Source organism: Mytilus californianus, unplaced genomic scaffold (genome assembly GCF_021869535.1).
Source record: "Mytilus californianus isolate M0D057914Y unplaced genomic scaffold, xbMytCali1.0.p SCAF_15, whole genome shotgun sequence".
Lineage (NCBI taxonomy): Eukaryota > Metazoa > Mollusca > Bivalvia > Mytilida > Mytilidae > Mytilus > Mytilus californianus.
Window position 1 is genome coordinate 167,330 of NW_026262637.1, and position 17,695 is coordinate 185,024.

Sequence of the window (17,695 nt, forward strand, 5' to 3'; positions counted from 1 at the left end):
GATAAAAAAGTCAAACCGAACATCAGGTAAGACGCTTGCACAATTCTAAATATGTGTTAAACACGACATAGGTTATATGACTAATTACAACAAAAATCATAACTGTCGTCACCGTTAAAGCTTAAGAATTGTGCTAGTTCATATCGCACATTTTTTTTATTTAGAGCATATATTTGAACTCTCTGTTTTAATTAGTCATATAATTTATTTATGTGTACATGTATCGTTACTCGTAACGATCCAGCGCCCTCGTGGGAAAAATCGTTGACTATTATTCAGACGTTTTATATATATATATATATATATATATAAGTGCCTATAAATAGCAGCACATGACATACAAATCTATGGGAGTGTGGATTAATCAGTACAGAGATTAATTCAATTACACAAATAAAATTATAGATTGCCTAACAATGTAGTTTTAACACACTATTTAGTATGTTAATATAAGAATGTTTAAAATATTTACAAAATGATGAAAATAAACGCAATATTTCGCTAGACTAACTAGCTTTATCAAGCGTGCATCTATCCAGGTGAAATCGGATGTAGATGATAAGAAACTTTTGCAGCTCAATGTATATGTTGCACTTGAATTTAGCTGCCTTGAAAATAATACATAATTTGGATGAAGTTCAAGATTTTTACAAAATTGGTAGTTGAAGTTAGCAACGTCCAGTGGCCAATATTACAGGATAAAAAGGACGATGCTGTGTACTAAATTATTCTTTATCTTTCCTGTATCTTTTCTCATCTTTTTCGTTAAGACCATCAGGTTCTAAAGTGTGGAGTTGGTGGATCCAAAAATTTTCTCTTCTCCTTCTCGCCGTGGTGTCCCACTCGGTGTTGACTTCTACGATTTGGAAGGTAACATTATCAAAAGAATGTTTCGTTGAACGAAGATGTCTTGTGAGAGGACAGTTTTTGTTGGTTTTGTACCATGAACGATGGTTATTGAGCCGAATATTAAATTTGTCCATTGTTTCTCCCACATACTGAATGCCACAAAATTATACCATATACTCAAATTCCAACTGTAAAACGGAGAACTCAATTTATATATTAACATGTGACACATGTGGCATTCAGTATGTGGGAGAAACAATGGACAAATTTAATATTCGGAGCAAAACCCATACTGTAAAGTAAGTAAGCTATAAAAGAGGTCCGTGCATGAAAAATATTAAACAATGAAAAAGAGACAAAGGCCTGATCTATGTTAAATCAAATAAACAGAAAACAAGAATGGCAGACAGCAACTACATTATTTTTGCTTATTTGTGTAATTTGAAGCACACGCTGTCTGCTTGTATACATTCTTTCTTGCCTAATCAATATGAAAATAAGGAGATGTGGTATAGCTACCAAGGAACAAATGTGCTTCAGAACAGGCATGATTTAAATGGCACAATTAGTCTGTAAATCTAGCTTACAAAGAAACATGCAACTGTACTTAAACTATAGGCGTATTTGTTCCCTCTTAACTGGTTTCAGTTTATGGTAGGTTTGATAAACTTTCTATTGTTTAACAGAAGGGGTTCCGAACTAGTCTCGAAACAGTTTATCCAATTTCAAAATTTGTCATTCATTACTGGTTAACTGCAACCGGTTTTAAACTAAATGATAAATCATTAAGAAGCCGAAACCCAAAAACTGAAACTAGTTTGATTGCAATGAATTTGCTCTTAGGTTGCAACTCCCTGAGGCAAAGTTAGACCCGTTAAATTTTCATCCTTTTTCATATTTTGGCTTTCCAAATTTTTATGTTAATAAATGTCTTTGTGTTGTTTGGTTGAAACCCTTTCTCATATTTTTTCTTCATTCATTGATAAAAAGGGTTGAGATCATTGTACCTAGCCAAACATGTAAAAAGGACAACACAAAAAGATTAATATAAACGTACAAACGATTTATGACTTTGTGTTACAAAATCAAATGAAAAACCAATACATGCTAGCAGGACTGACGGCGAAGCAGAAATTGACTAGTTTTTCTTTTTTAATTTTGAAGTCAGAGGACCGTAATTAGGTCATAAAAAAAAACCAGCCGGACCATCTCTAATAGAAAATATGTAATAACTTATTAGACAATCTAAATACCAAATATCAGTACTACATATTACAGATGACTGGCCTGACAATTTAACGATAAACAATTTTTTTTGTAAGTCAGCGCATTAAAGATGAACGGTTTCAATGTGATTTCTAGTGATCACACCATATGAATTTTAATGCCAAGCAATGAATATATGCATTTGTGTATTTTAATTTGATTCTCAAATCATTTGATATAATATTGACAATCAACAGAAAAAGAATTTTGCTCTACAGTCGTATGATGAAAGTTTGACAGCTATACATTTTTGACAAACACTATAAATAACTATGGTCGTATTTTAGATAGTCCTAATTTTCTTCAATGAATGACTATATGTTATAAATTTATGATAAGTGTGCATACAAACATCCCCAACTGCTTTCTTATACAATAAAATAATTGACGTCTGTATAATTAATACAAATAAGAATTACGGTTACTTTAAAGATGGAAGATATAACATGCAAACATGTGTAGACAAGTATCAGCTGTATAAAAATAACTGAAAATTCAGATAAGGGCATAGGTAGGAAAAGTTATTATTTATGATCAGGTTATATAATTTCTGCAATAAATATTTACAAGAACCCTATTTTCGATAGGTTACAAGAAGAAAAAAGAAAGAAAAATCATCACAGATCACAATCTCAATCATAAGTAGACAACACAGACTACTTTGAGTGGCCGTAAATTACTCCTTTGCTTTCATTTGGTACAACTCTTAGACACCACTTATATCAACACTTGCATACCAAGTGTATATGTCTGTAACATATTTTCCTAAACTTGAATAATAAATTGGTCGTTGCTTTTGTTCGCTTAATATATTCTACTCAAGTAAATCAGTTCAGTTGTCAATGGTTCGGCACTCACATGTTTGAAAGATATACTAATGCAAAAACGACATTTACTGGAATGCTTACAATAGAAGTTCTTTCAGAGGACATAATAGACTTGCACGTTTTGTATGACATTAAATGTCGATAAAATATCCTTTATCAAAGCAAAAATTAAATCAATGAAAAAAGAAAGGAAAAGAAGAAAAACATAAGTTTGCCTTCATGCAAATAAAAAATCACGTAAAATATCCAATGACTAGCATTCTAAAGAAACAAAATTGCACAAAATATTTTAATTGGAAAAAGAAGTTAACTATTTAATAAATTGATGATTAAGGCTTCACAAAATATATGATAACACCTAAAATATAAAGGATTACGGACGGTAGTTTCTTCTCTTTTTCTTTTTCGACATCTCGAAATTGGGAAATTTATAAGCTAAAACCAATAATCACAATCTTGGTTATTTACTCCATGACCGTTCATCAGCATGGTGAATTGTCTTTAGCCATTTCGTGATTGTTTGTCATCTTTTCTTTTTTTTTTATTATTATTATAGTAGGAGTATAGTTTCCAATTTGAATTTTCCTTGGAGTTCGGTATTCTTGTTATTTTACTTTTTTCAGTATGTCTGTCTGTCAGTTATATAATCTCTCATCTAAATGACAAAAAAAAATGAATTGTTTCATAATTTTTTTTTACTTTTGTATTTATATTATACGTAGATGAACATCGATATCACGTCTTTGTATCTACATAAAACTTGCTACGATTGATCATATTTGGATAGCAATTTATTGCATCAAATCGCCATTTCACAATCTTAAGATTCCGTTATATTATAGCAGTCAAATTGAAAATTACACAGTTAAGATTAAAATACAAGCTTGAAAAAGGTGTATGAAAGAGTCTCCTTCTAACTTCAATACTTTTTTAGTTTGTTTTCCTTTATTTTCTTTTGTTTTTATATTATTTATTTTGACCCATGTTGAAGTGCTGTACAAGGTACGTCCAGTCAGAATCGGAATGGCTGTTATATCCAATACCCCATGTAGGGAGAGTGCCATACTCTCTTCACGTAAATTAACAGATGCAAGTAATGTCTGAAGGGTCCAGTCCGTATAGGTGATCTATAATTTCTGTCCCTACCCAATATACCCTCTACAATGATAGCATGTTTAGTCTTGTTAATGCATTGACTCTTTATAGATTTTTTCTATTGAACCAGATATCAATCAAATTGTATATTGAAAACGTATTAATATATTTAATTTATGTAATGCATGCTAGCTTTTTTGTAACTTCCTGGTTTATTATAATGCATTGTCAGTATGCCTATTCGACCCACTGTTACTTGTATTTAATGTTAAAATGTCATTACGAAAATTACATCTTTATCTTAGAAGTACATGATGTTATGAACTCATGTCATACTAAAAGTTTGTGTTCCATGACAAATGATACAGACTTTTGAAGGTTTATTATCATATCTATCAATAGATATATTTATCAGTAAAACGAGACATTTTTGTCGTTAGTGCATATGTTTCTACAACCAAACGTCACTATTCAAACACAAGTGAATGCCCGAAAATGATATCCTGCGAATGCTCTATCCTTGTTTTAAGATTAACAACAAAAAAGTACTTGAATAGAACTTTGGAAGGATGATTCTAATGTGAAAAAACTTATTTTTAAAAGATAAAATGAATTAATAAAATACGGTAATATAACTGTTGATTAGTTTGATGAACATTCTAAATTCCTATTTTCCAACCCTAAAATATCAAATATAAAGTATAACAATGACTATAAATATTACTTTTCAAGACAAATACCGTCCCTTCTTTCTATTTTGGCCTTTTAAGAAAATCCAAAACCGGGCCTGGTTAAATATACACCTAGTCATTCTGTAATCATATATTTTTATTGAAGACAAACATGTACAGATTTAATAATTAAATTTTATAATATTTTTCACTTTACTGAATTGAATGTCCCTCTGGTATGATTTTGTGTCATGGATGGATACCCCATATCCTTTGTTTTTCTTTTGGTTTGGGATCTAAGATTTTCTTTTTTCCAGCTTTTAAAATATGTATTTTACTTAACTAATTAAACTTATTCTTTATGAATGTCTAGTAAGTTTAAATACTTTAACATTGAATGAACTCATTTGTGTTCCATGGTCTGTGTTCAAATGTTGTAAAGTTGTTTTGAATGCCATTATATTCTTTAAGTTAAAATTAGAACTTTTAATAAATTGTTTAACAACATTATCATACGTAAAATTATTTTGTTTTCCTTTCAAACACAGTTTAACACTACGAAAGAAAAATGTTTTTATTTGTGAAAGCTAGTGTGAAAAGTAACATGTATGTTTATAATTTAGCAAAATAAGATATACCCATAAAACTACTAACTAACAACAATAACAAATGAAAGCCTAAAAATATATCTTACTTAATTTTTAAGTACTGTTAAAACATCTCTTCTTATAAATACAAAAAGTACATGTTTTATGTACATTAAAAATAAAAATAATCATTTTCTTTGTGCATGGTCGTAAAGATTACCTATTGTGTAATGTCAATATTAGCATTTAATTCCAAAATAAAAGTTCTATTTCTGTACCTTTACAACGCAGCATAACTAGATGTAAACTCCAACAGATTGCATGTTCTTGATGAGTTACAAACTATCGGTTTATGATTTATTTACTATATGTATATAAAGGTTGGACTGTTCGTCTATATAACAACCGAGATTATTTTAAAACATTAAAATTTATTACAATAAAACACAATCAAGTAAACTATCAGAAAAACAATTATAGCACAAATAAAATGAAATACAAATACAATTGCCACGTTCTAACATTGTAGACTAAAGTAATTACTTTAATTACTTAATTCTTCTTTGTTGATCTTGTATTGCTTATCATTTAAACTGTATACAGTTAATTTCAATCTTCTGTGATTATATAATATATAGTTTTTGCCAAACAAATATTGGTAAAAGGATTTATTCAAAGACAATAATTCCTGAAGGAAATTGACTGCCTTCTGGCATTTTTGTAGATCTTGTCTTGCTGATCATGTTTAAGGCTTACAGTTTCTCTCTATCTTTTAAGTTTTAGCCCAAATCGTAAAAAGGAGTAAACATCGTCATAGAAGGCTAATCACCCCTAAACGGAGTCGACTGACAATTCCGCCATGTTGATATATTTATAGATCTTGTGCTAATATTTCTGTTCTTATTTTGAAGTTTGTTTTTCTCTGTAGATTATTGTTTCACATAACACAAACATTGCTTGGTACAAGAAGAGAGTGTAAGTGGAACTATCTTATCCTTGAACCGATTATCTTTTACTTAGTTGAAAATGAACATAGATTTTTGTACAAGTGCAATTTTTATAACTAATACATAAAACATACACGCCAAAGTCTAATTTTCGTGAGTTAAGGAAAACTATTTTCGTAGATACTTGATTTCATAGTTTTGAAAAAAAATGGATACAGCTTATTAAAAATTTGAATTATATTGAATACTTAAATTTGTGGTTAACACAAGTATCCCACGATAATGGAGTTACAGCACAAAAAAGGGTTAGAAATTAACAAGCGAGTGCGAGAGCAACATACAATGCAAAGAATGAATATAACGAATGGGTTGCCAATTATTCATAGTATCGGCTTATTTTTTTAGTATTAAGTCCTAATTTTTAAGACAATATGACACACCAATCGCATTAACAGAACAAAAAATCAGAAGAATATTCTTTGTAGTTTTTCAACTATCATTACTATGGTTTTTTTTAAATAGTCATTCGTTTGATTTTAAATTTTGCTCAAATTTCATGACGTTTAAATACTTAATATCAGGAATCAGCGAATCGATCGCTAGAGGTACCCTTACACGCAGTAGTAGAAAGGCCTGCACATTACTGCAGAAGTTGCAAAGGATTTGCAAGAAAACAAAAACAATCATGTGTTGGTCTAAATGGTGTGTTTGTTTAATCGCCCTTCATACAAATTGATTCATGGACTCGCGCGTTGTATACTTGCATCACTAAGCTCATATGAATAACTAAAGTATTAGATGTTGTGAAATATTGATATAATTTGGATTGATGATGCTTGCATGATTAAAAGATAAAACTGCGTTCAACTATAATTGCTTAAGTGGTCAATGGATTGCGGTAATAAATACTTCACCTTTGTTTGAAGCTATTGATTAGTTTAAAAATGGTGAACAACACGAATGCAAGGAGAAGGTTTGAAAGAGTAAATAAATTATAGATTAGAATAATTAGAAAGAAAGAAAGAAAAAAAGAAAGAAATTGAGAAAAAAAGAAATGAATAGACAAAGACATAAATAAAAAATGAAATAGATAGATAAATGAATGAATTTCGATAGATTAACCAGGTGTATTAATTTGAAGGACAAACAATACAATGGCACGCAGAAAGACGGAAGGGGGGAAAGGAATGGTCCACGAAATGTTGATCGGATTTGTGTTAAAAGAAGCAACTTTGACCGTTCTTAAAATTTCTTTTTATTTCTTTTCTTTCCCTTAAATGCTCTAAGTTTTTAGTTAGGATCTGGCAATTATTCAGTTGTCTTTTGAGCACTCTTATTTTGTGACCACTTAGTGATTTTCAATTCTGTGACAAATAGCACAGCCTTCTCATGCCTTCTATTAAAGCTGAAAGATTTACTGCTTTTTGTCAGTAATTCTGTCATTGCAAATAAAAATATGGGCATATATCTATGAGACAACAATATAGGGTCTGGAAGTTGTGTGAACTGTGTATTTATACATGTTATAGGACTATAGTGTTTTTGTTTTGACATTTTAATATATAATAAAACTCATAGTCAATTATCTTACATGTTATGGTTTCGGTAGAAGTGCCTTTGCATGCAGTAGAAGAAAGGCTTTCACTTAATTTGCATGCAACAATATATATTAATGTAGCGCCATATTGCATGAAACTAGGAGGGTGGACCTCAACCCTTTGTGGCACCTTATGCCAATCTAAACAATTTGAGCTTGATCGGATCCGCAAATCAGAATTTTCAGCGAATGACGTACCTCATTTGTTTATCACTGGCAGCCGCCGATCTGATATACTCTTAATATTGTTCTTTGATGACTTCGATCATTAAGATCCTACAAACGACTAATTAATGGATTGTAAAAAGTATTTTATATCTGACCACCTGATCTGATATGTGTATGTATTAATCGATTCGACAGCAAACGTGCAACGGTCATTTTTATTTCATTCTGCAATATTTCTGAATGTTATAGTATCAATTCACAAAATAATACACCCTTAAGAATAATTTGTTTTACAATAAAAGTCTACAATTCATAAAAATAACAAAGTCGTTGTACAACAATTTATATACACTATGTACTGAGAAAACTCACATACACACAACACACGCTACTATAAAAAAAAAGAAAAAAGAGAAAAGTTAATTGATGACATAAATCCATGAATTAAAAAAAAAACATGAAATGAAGTAAAGAAAAAAGTAAAATACCAAAAATACCGAAATTCCGAGGAAAGTTCAAAACGGAAAGTCCCTAAGCAAATGGCAAAATCAAAAGCTCATACACATCAAACGAATGGATAACAACTGTCATATTCCTGACTTGGTACAGTGCTTTATTGCTGGTCTTCATCTCACTGTAACAGGGAAACCCATTAGGACCTAATTATTTGAATTAGAGATCTCATGGATTAAAATGGTTATCACGATTTGTATGATTCCTGATAACGAATCTGAAGAATAAGGTATCACAGATACACAAATCTGTGATATAAAAAAGAGGCTGATAACAAAGGGACAATCAAAACTCATAAATCCGTGGTCGTCTGTGACACAGATATTCCAAAATGGTCAACCAGTTGATGGCATCCGTGACACTTTCGAAGTGATGACTACAACTTTATCACTTAAAACCGTCGGTTCAATAGCTTCCTTGTAAGCAGCAATCCTCTATCAAGAAAATCATGATAGGAAACGCAAGCTCTGGGAGACAATACTTCTTATAAAAGCGCTTTTAGAATGTTGCAACATAGAAGAGGAAATTTCACAGTTGGGAAACTGAAATCATCTCATTTGTCGCAAAGTTATGTTTTCAACCGACTTTCATTGTCAGTTTCTACACGTAAGCCAAGATATGAGACAGCCTTAAGTGTATCGTCATGTGGTGTCCCTGATTTCAAACTCGATGTGGTAGATGCATTCAGCATTAGTGAGAGGACATCAACAATATAACGAAACATGATGTAAAGAATAAAGCTAGCTTCTTTTCATTTTTCCTGAGAAGCTGCTGTATTAAGCCTGTTTCATATGAATACAGGAACAAGTCGGCAACATTTGGGTCTTTAAAGATAAATGTAGCGTGAGCGTTCATAGACCCGTTCACTTTTTTAATTCTAATTTGTATTAACGACCTTACAACCTTAACGTTTAAGAGTTTCGATGTCTGCTTTTTCGCATTTAACCCATAGCCTGGCATAATCGACTGAATCCATTAGTAGTTTAAACTTGTGTTTCCAATTTATGAATTTTTCCTGACGGTATTTCGATCATTCGGTAAACACATTTCGAGGAGAAGGTTGCTGACAATGTTTAGGTCACCAGTATGATAACTTGGCCAGCCGGATAATATGAATGGGGTACTAGCACAGGTGCAATCAGGAGGTTTAAACTTGAAGTCGTCAATAAAGAGTTCCTGCAACACTTGTTTATGATTGACGATATTTAGTCGCAATAGGTGCGGTATATGTTTAAGATATGATAGGAACAAACTGATCTTTATGGTAGGGAGGTAGTTTTGTTTGAATTGGTTTATTATTAAGGATATTGCCTAAATTGATGGCATCGAGACCTTTGTGGTCAAAAGAAAATTTTAGAAAAGATCGTTCTGTGTAACATCTTCCCATAACTGGTCTGAAAAGTCTGTGACTGGCAGTATCCGACATGATAGCTGTATGTCTGTATTGGTTTGTATGTTGATTTGTAACAGAGGTTTCCAAATGTAAGTTGTAATTACAATTCCTGTTTGACAGTACTGTAAAGTTTCATTTTACGCACCGAGCATGGAATTGTTTTCGCTACATATATCTCATATTCTATGAATTGTTAAATATTTTAATTTGAATTTTATCTTAAACAATAGAACGAACACATTGTTTAATAAAAGATGTGAACTAATTCCAAGGAAGACGACCAAGTAGCTGGTTTCCTTATTATTTTTCCGGATATGATAATGATAAAGTGAAATATTTTTTGTGCTTTTCATATATCCTATGACATAGACCAAAGTAAAGGTTTATTAAAAAGTTTTTGAACAAAATCTATAAAAATTGTATATTGGTGTGTACGGTATAGCAGGTAATGTTGCTGAATAAACAATGAGTAATTTGTGTATAAAATATCCGTTTGTTCATTTCCGGTTTCATAAAGTCACGAAGCTGAGCTACAAACTTTAAATTCAAGTGCATCAAATATTTTATCAGAAAGAACACAAGTTATCAGTATCGTTTATAAATTTAGAAAAGTATAAAACTGAATCATTTCTGACGACAGAAGTTTACTCAATTCATAAATCTAAAGTTATTTTCCTGTTGTACTGTTTTGTATAATTTTCGTTCAAAAACAGGGTGTCAACAAACCGTAACTTCGTACTCTAAACACACGTAGATCATCATAATAAATATTATAGTATATAAAAAGGTCATCTTAGGTTTCAGGCTGTACAAACAGAAAATCTTTATCTTTATCTAGAAAACGGAAATTCAACTACATGTTAAACCTTACAAGCATAGATATCTTACAATTCATATATATAAAGGTTCATATTTTAATTATCTTAATAATGTTCCCAACAAAAATTTCTTGGGATTATTTTTGTTTATTTGTTTGTTCGTCTGGTTTTTAAATATTTTCTTTGTTTTTTTTTGTTTATTTTTTTATTTTGTTATTTTTTTGTTATTATTTTTTGTTAGTTTTTTTTTTTTTTGTATGTTTATCTTTCCCTTTTTGTTTAGTGAGCACGTCGAAGTGTTTGTACATAAATTCGTCTGAATCCAGGAAACTCTTATTTGTCTTTTAATCATAGATTCTGATAATTCTACATCTAATCTAAATAGAGATAATGTAAACTTACGATTCATAGATATATATCGTTATGATTACGCCCTATATTTATACTGTGTTGAAGGTTCCCTATGACATTAAGATGAAGAACAAGACAATTAAGTGCTGTTCCCCTTCTTTGGGTTATGTCAATTGCGTTTAATGATTTCGGGTAATGAATTATTTCACCATGTCCTTTTTTTGGTTGATAATAGTGCATTTTGTTATTTTGAATAATATACTAGGAGGTCCTAAAAATTGGTAAATGGAACCAATGAAAACTCCCAATGTACGGTTGTGGAAATACAATGCAAAAGTTCATTTTTAATCAAAACGACTAGGCTTCTTCCATTTCTATTTCAAATTATCATGTTTTAGTTTTTTTGACAGCTATTGAGATAAAAATCTCTTCGATGTTTTTATAAGTTTAGATTTTACTGAAATTGTAACCTGAAAATTAACTAATTTATGTTTAAATCCCAAAATATTGAAATAAACAAGAACGTGTTTACTTTAACAGTAGCTGACTCGAAATGTATTGTAAGCGATGTTTAACTCTGTAGTTATATATTACACCTTTCAAATCAAACAAGTGGACATGAGAAACTTGGGGGGTTAGAATCTTTGAAGATGGTCTAAAATTTAACTAAGTATAAAAGGTATTGAATGACAGGCTACATTGAAATAATGTTATACTCAGTAGGTGATGTACAAAGGTGTGAGAAAAGTCAATTCAACCGATGTTACAAATTCTATTTGTTTTAATATAAACGCACCATTTCAGAACACAGAAATATAAAAAAAAAATTTCTCTTTTTAGTATTTGTTGTTGTATTCTTTTTGCTTGATTCATTTTTTAGGTTTGTTTTTTTTTTTTGCCTTGAGCATCTGACTTGACGAGCTTGCGGAAAACTAGCGGTGTTAATAGATTTCCTCAAAAAATCAAATTACTGTATCAATACTCTGCTAAAGTTATAGTTCCAAGATTTGTTATTTTGATGCATTATTTGTTGTCGTTACATTAAAGTTTTTTTTTTTTTCATTTTCATCTCAGTCTGATAATCTCCCTGATAAAACGCGTAACCTCAATATATGCTGAAGCTACTGTTTCAATTAATAGCAATTGAGCAAATTATGACTGCAGTTTGTTCATACATTTCCCTCTCTGTTCTGAACGTCTGGGACATAGTGGAGCAGCGAAAGTTGATAAAACGCTTAGTTAACGAGTTTAAATTACCTAAATACCTCATGGAATATTAATGTCTTGAAATGTCTATCGATTATTCAACTTCAAAAAAATATCTGTCGTAAATGTCAGATGTGGTACCAATGACGTTAAAAATGACCTTAACTGACGTTACCCAACTGTCATTGAAGACCCCACTGCTGTTTCGATAGACTATTCTCATAATTAACCCTTTTCTAAACATGATTTGTGAACTAATTTGGTTAATATGGTTACTCTCAAACTTCATACATTGTAAGGGTATTTTTGATAAGTGCTATATTTAAAGCACATAGCATCTGATTATTGTGAAATGAACACGAACAAATCACTAGCATTATTTGCACTTGCAACAAATCTGTATTTCAAAGGTACAACCGTAAAGCCGTCGTATAATACTTCAATCGACCAGATTTACTTTTTGAAGAAAATTAGTAATAAGCAATATAATTGGTTAAACATCTGCATTTCATCAGAATTTCAATTCCGGATATTTGTCACACATAAATCGACACTGTTCTGGTTTCTAGTCTTGATTTTGCGATGGTATTTGTAGTTATTATCACGCGTATTTCTTGTTTACTTTAAAATTTCTCAAGCTTTGCGATTTATTTATGCTGTTAGGTATTGTTGTTTAGTTGTGTTTGTTGAATTTAATCGTGAAAGTGACAATCATTGTTGGGTGCGCTTGGTTTTCAGGTGTGTTCGATCTGTTGTATATTCAAGTAAAATGACATTTACACAAGTTTGTTAAAACTGGCACCGTCCGAAGCCAAGAAAAGGTGCCCTGAAGTTGGAGTTGACAAATACATTACCTGAAATTTTGTATTTGCTGAAATTTTGAGAGTAGCAACAGATTCTAGAAAAAAAAGTTTTAATAAATGATGCAGAAGTGAGACGTGATGATTTATTTATTTATTTCAATGAACTATGTAATGATACGTGAACTTGTACAACCATATTTAGATATCACAGGCCTTGTTTTAAAAGTAACACATATCAGACCTTTTTAATCAGTAGCACGGCTGAAAAGGAAGCACCAGATATGAAGCCAGATTTATCCAATTCTTTATTGGTTGAAAGTAATGTTGACCCAGGATCTCGATACCTTAAAGTGTATAATTTGCAAGAAAATGTCTCATAGAAAGTGAAAACATTACATACCATGCTGGAAGATTAACAAATCTAAATGATGTTGCTGTTAGAGCAGGCGATGTTGATATGATATACCGAATAAAACATGAGAATTTGCTCAATAACGAAGTTTATCATGCTGCATGTTTGACCACATGCTTGGCATAAAGACCAAACTACACAAAGAGTGGTTAAAATTATAGACAATGACCTTATTCGTGACAAAAAGACTCTTGTTATTTTATCAATGTTGATAATGTACCAGTCTTTTTTACCAAAGTAGACCTACTGCAATTACTTCAAACTCACGGCTAAACTTAAGAAGCACTTCATGGATGCCATAATGTTCTTTTCTAAACAAGGACATGGTATTTCGAACATTTGATATGCAAGCGTCATTTCTATTGGCGACGCCTTTAAAGCCGCGAATAACATCAAAGCAAAATCGAAAATTAGTTAAAAGCCGACAGACGGTAATGTTATCAGCTGTCCGACTTCACATTGTAACCATGAAGAGACAGATACCACAATGATTGTCCATGCTTTGTTTGGTGAAAAAGACGGTAAGGATAGAATAGTTCTCAAATCAGATGAAAATTACAAAATTGAGAAGTATGTGTTCAGACTGGTTCAATTGACAGCTTGAAAGATAACAGACGATTTATCCCAGGTCACGCCACTGTTTCGTCTTTTGACCCAGTTGTCACTGAATTTCTTCCAATCATTCATGCCTCGTGTGAATTTTATTCCACTCCAAGTTTTTATAATATCGGTAAAAGTCGGTATACAACCTCCTTAGGACGAAAGCAAGCCACTTTAGTAATCTTGTAGCATTAGCACACGGTGATGTTGATAGTGCTATATATGATGCTATGATGTTTGTTACTGCGTTATACGACTTAAAATACAAGTTCAATAAATCGCACAACATTTATATATATATATAAAGATAAAAGTGTAATAAAGCTTCCGCCATGTGCATTAGTGTTTAAGCAACATGTACTTCATTTGTACTTGCACTATGGCAAAGCAAAGTTTGGGTGTAGAAAAATGTTCCAACCCAAATAATGGCATGCCATGTGAGTTTGATTGGTGGGAAAGCCTGTGCGAGCAGCATACGTTAACAAGGAGCAGCGACTCATTTCTAAAACTATATTACGAGAAAAAACACTCGTAAGTCATGAACATTTCAGTAACTTACGATTTATTTTAGTCGTAAGATTTCTTGGTAAAAGAGTCGTAGTTGGCCTTTTGCAAGGCAAAATGTTTGTCCCTATCTAATATACCCTCATATTCCAAATTTCCCCAAACTTCATCCTGGACTTCTTCTGTTACAGGACCTATCTATTGTTTTTATTGTTAATGTGTTCTTGTCTTGAGCATGTGAAATATTTGCCACTCGACGTTAAGCAACCAACAATCAATCAATCAATCTTTTTTGCACGAATTGTTTTTCTAAATGTAGCTAATTGTAACAATGTCCAGGCCGTATCAGCCGCAAGGCTGATGACACAGATGACACATCATGAACATTGTTTCTTGAAATATTTTCTAACTAAATTGGGGTGTTCCTCGTTCATGTCGTATGTGAATTTTAACTTTCTATAATGTTTTCGATGTTTCATTTTTTATATGAAAACGGTCATGTCTTACTTTTTTAATTTGTCATAAAACCCACTTGCATTCATTTCAGTACCTTCGAATGAAAGTTGATCGTAGTTGTCACTTCAATTCCTCATGCTTCTTGTATCATCTGAAAATTTTTCGTATATTGAGACTAACAAACGGGATTGTTTTCAAGAAAACTCAGTGAATCGACATGAATCCTGGAAAACCGAGACAAAATCTAACCTGCAAATGTTGTTGGATTTTATGAACAATGTCATTCGGATACTCTATTAATACCTATTATTCTCAAATGTATTTATATCTTGGCCAGAAATGCTATTTATCGAGGTCGAAGACCAAGGTTATTCTGTTGTAGTTATTTATTAGGCTTTTCAATTTCTATCAAACGTGTTACCTTCGAAAAAGTTAAATAACACGTTATTCTGGCGTCATGTGCAAATATGAAACACATCTAAGTCGAAAATTAAGCATTGATAAATAATTATACTTGTATGATTTATTGAATGGATTATTGATTTTGAAAATAATCTGCAGTTTCTTTCTCTAGATGAAAATATGATATTTTTTTTAAGTGATGACCTTTGACCTTGATTCAAGGCATGATGGCACCAGCTTTCATATTTACAACACATATTTTCAAAAAGAACACGATTAAAGCTTTCCAGTGAGCTATTCTAATGCTATGAGGTGTTTAAGTTTCTAAAATTGTCCTCACCGCCGCTAAACTAACATAATGTATGTCCCATGCAGTTTGTGCATAGTCCGAAGAACGGATTTCTGTAAAGATCTTCTAAATGTAAGTTCCAGTATACACAACGCCGTTATTAATAGAATGCCTGGAGTTCCAATCACAACTCCTTGTCCTGAACATACAAAACAACGTAACTTGACCGTATAGCTGTACGTTCAACCAGGAGTCAATTAATGAAATTTTAAATAAACTTTAATTAAGTTGTTACAGGTGAATTGTCCTCGATTTGCAAAAAAGTATCCATGTCTATTCTTTTATATCAGTGTATATTTGCAATGTTGCCATATAAATAACTTTAACAGTACTTTACATATTGGATATTTAATAACATTGCACACTTGTTTGACAAGACTTATGTTACATTCCGATAAAAGATCTGGGAGAATCCAATCCTTTCGTACTCTATAGTTGTTATTCATAGTTAAAAAATTCGGTTAACAATTATTGTTAAGGTTATGCCATTCTTGTTATATAATTTAATTTCGTTTTACCTGAGTAGTCATTTGTACATCAACTAGGTTTTCTAAAAATTATTTTGAAATAAGGAAAAGGCTAGAGAATCCCAAAGAGTACCTTCGTTTTGAAAAATAACAGTGTGGGTCATAACCATGAATCGGTATTAAAAAAATCCGTTGATTTTCATGTTCTGTGATTTTTTTTTTAATTGGATAAACTTTTATCATTTTGGATACTAGTGTTACCTGCTTTTGGGATATAAGTAAATTTTCGAAACGGATTAATTTATAATCAATTCAATTTAGGTAAGTTTATTTTCAAGTTTTAATTACACATGGACACTTTTGTAAAATATGAAAATACACGAGGCCAGTCTGATCTCCCCAAAAATTAAAAAAACTTTGAATCAAATTAAAATTTACACTGAAGCAAGCATGATAAATATTTGAAATAAAGATTAGTGCACTTGTTTATAGAGGATATTTGGAAACTGAACAGCGAATTATTAAAAACGCATTTTTTTTTTTATTTTAATTTGAAAAGGCGCTTGCATGATATCAAAACAATATTTGAAAAATAGAGATGACTATCTGAAAAATGTGGTTGCTGCGTATGCAAGAATGAGAATGAAAAAATGACGTGTTACAATTTACATACATTTGCACTGTTAAGTAAATATTTTGCAACCCTACGCATAAACTCTCTTTTACATTGAATTATTAATTTTAGCTTAACACGTTAACAAAAAGCTTCTGCAAACACATAGTTATATAGGTCTTTAACTATAAAATAACATTATGGATTATAAGTTGTATTCGTATGTACTATTATAACTTCCTCACTTAAGGAAGAAATTGAAAATCATTCTAAGTACCAATTAAACATTTAAAGCATATGGATTTTAAATACTATTATGCTTTTATATAATATGTTATTATATTAAAGGTGTTTAAAAAAAATACCAATGCGTTGAAACGTGTGACTACTAGACTGAAAGCAATATGGACGAGATACGCGTAATTAAAAAAAAATAATTTAACACGTCCATCAATAGATAATCCTTTTTCATTGAAATCCTAAATGCTAGCTAATTCCTATTAATAAGGGTTATTGTTTAATCAAACATAAGGGGATTGATCACAAACAGTAGCTTCATTAAATATTTTGAAACAAATCGTGACTGGAAAGGTCTTAATGGCGTAATGAACTTAATTGAGGCTATTTCAAACATGTCTTGACCTAGTATGATATTTTTTTTTAATTTTAATGAAGATCAAAATAATATATTAGTCTTTCCCATTATTAATTATCAGTTATATAAACTATTCAACAGATAAAATATACACATAAGTATACTTTTGCAGTGTTAATCAAATTATAGAGTCAATTTGTGATAAA

The 17,695-nt window shown here is 31.1% G+C and overlaps 1 protein-coding gene across 1 annotated transcript in view; it reads left to right on the forward strand.

The window, feature by feature from the left end:
• Positions 1-16,303: 16,303 nt before the first annotated feature.
• LOC127725931 (mucin-4-like) overlaps positions 16,304-17,695 on the forward strand; it is a 95,372-nt gene continuing 93,980 nt past the window's right edge. Inside the window, exon 1 of the mRNA XM_052233236.1 lies at positions 16,304-16,602. The gene's annotated coding sequence lies outside the window, so the exon portion shown is untranslated. The remainder of the gene's footprint in view (positions 16,603-17,695) is intronic.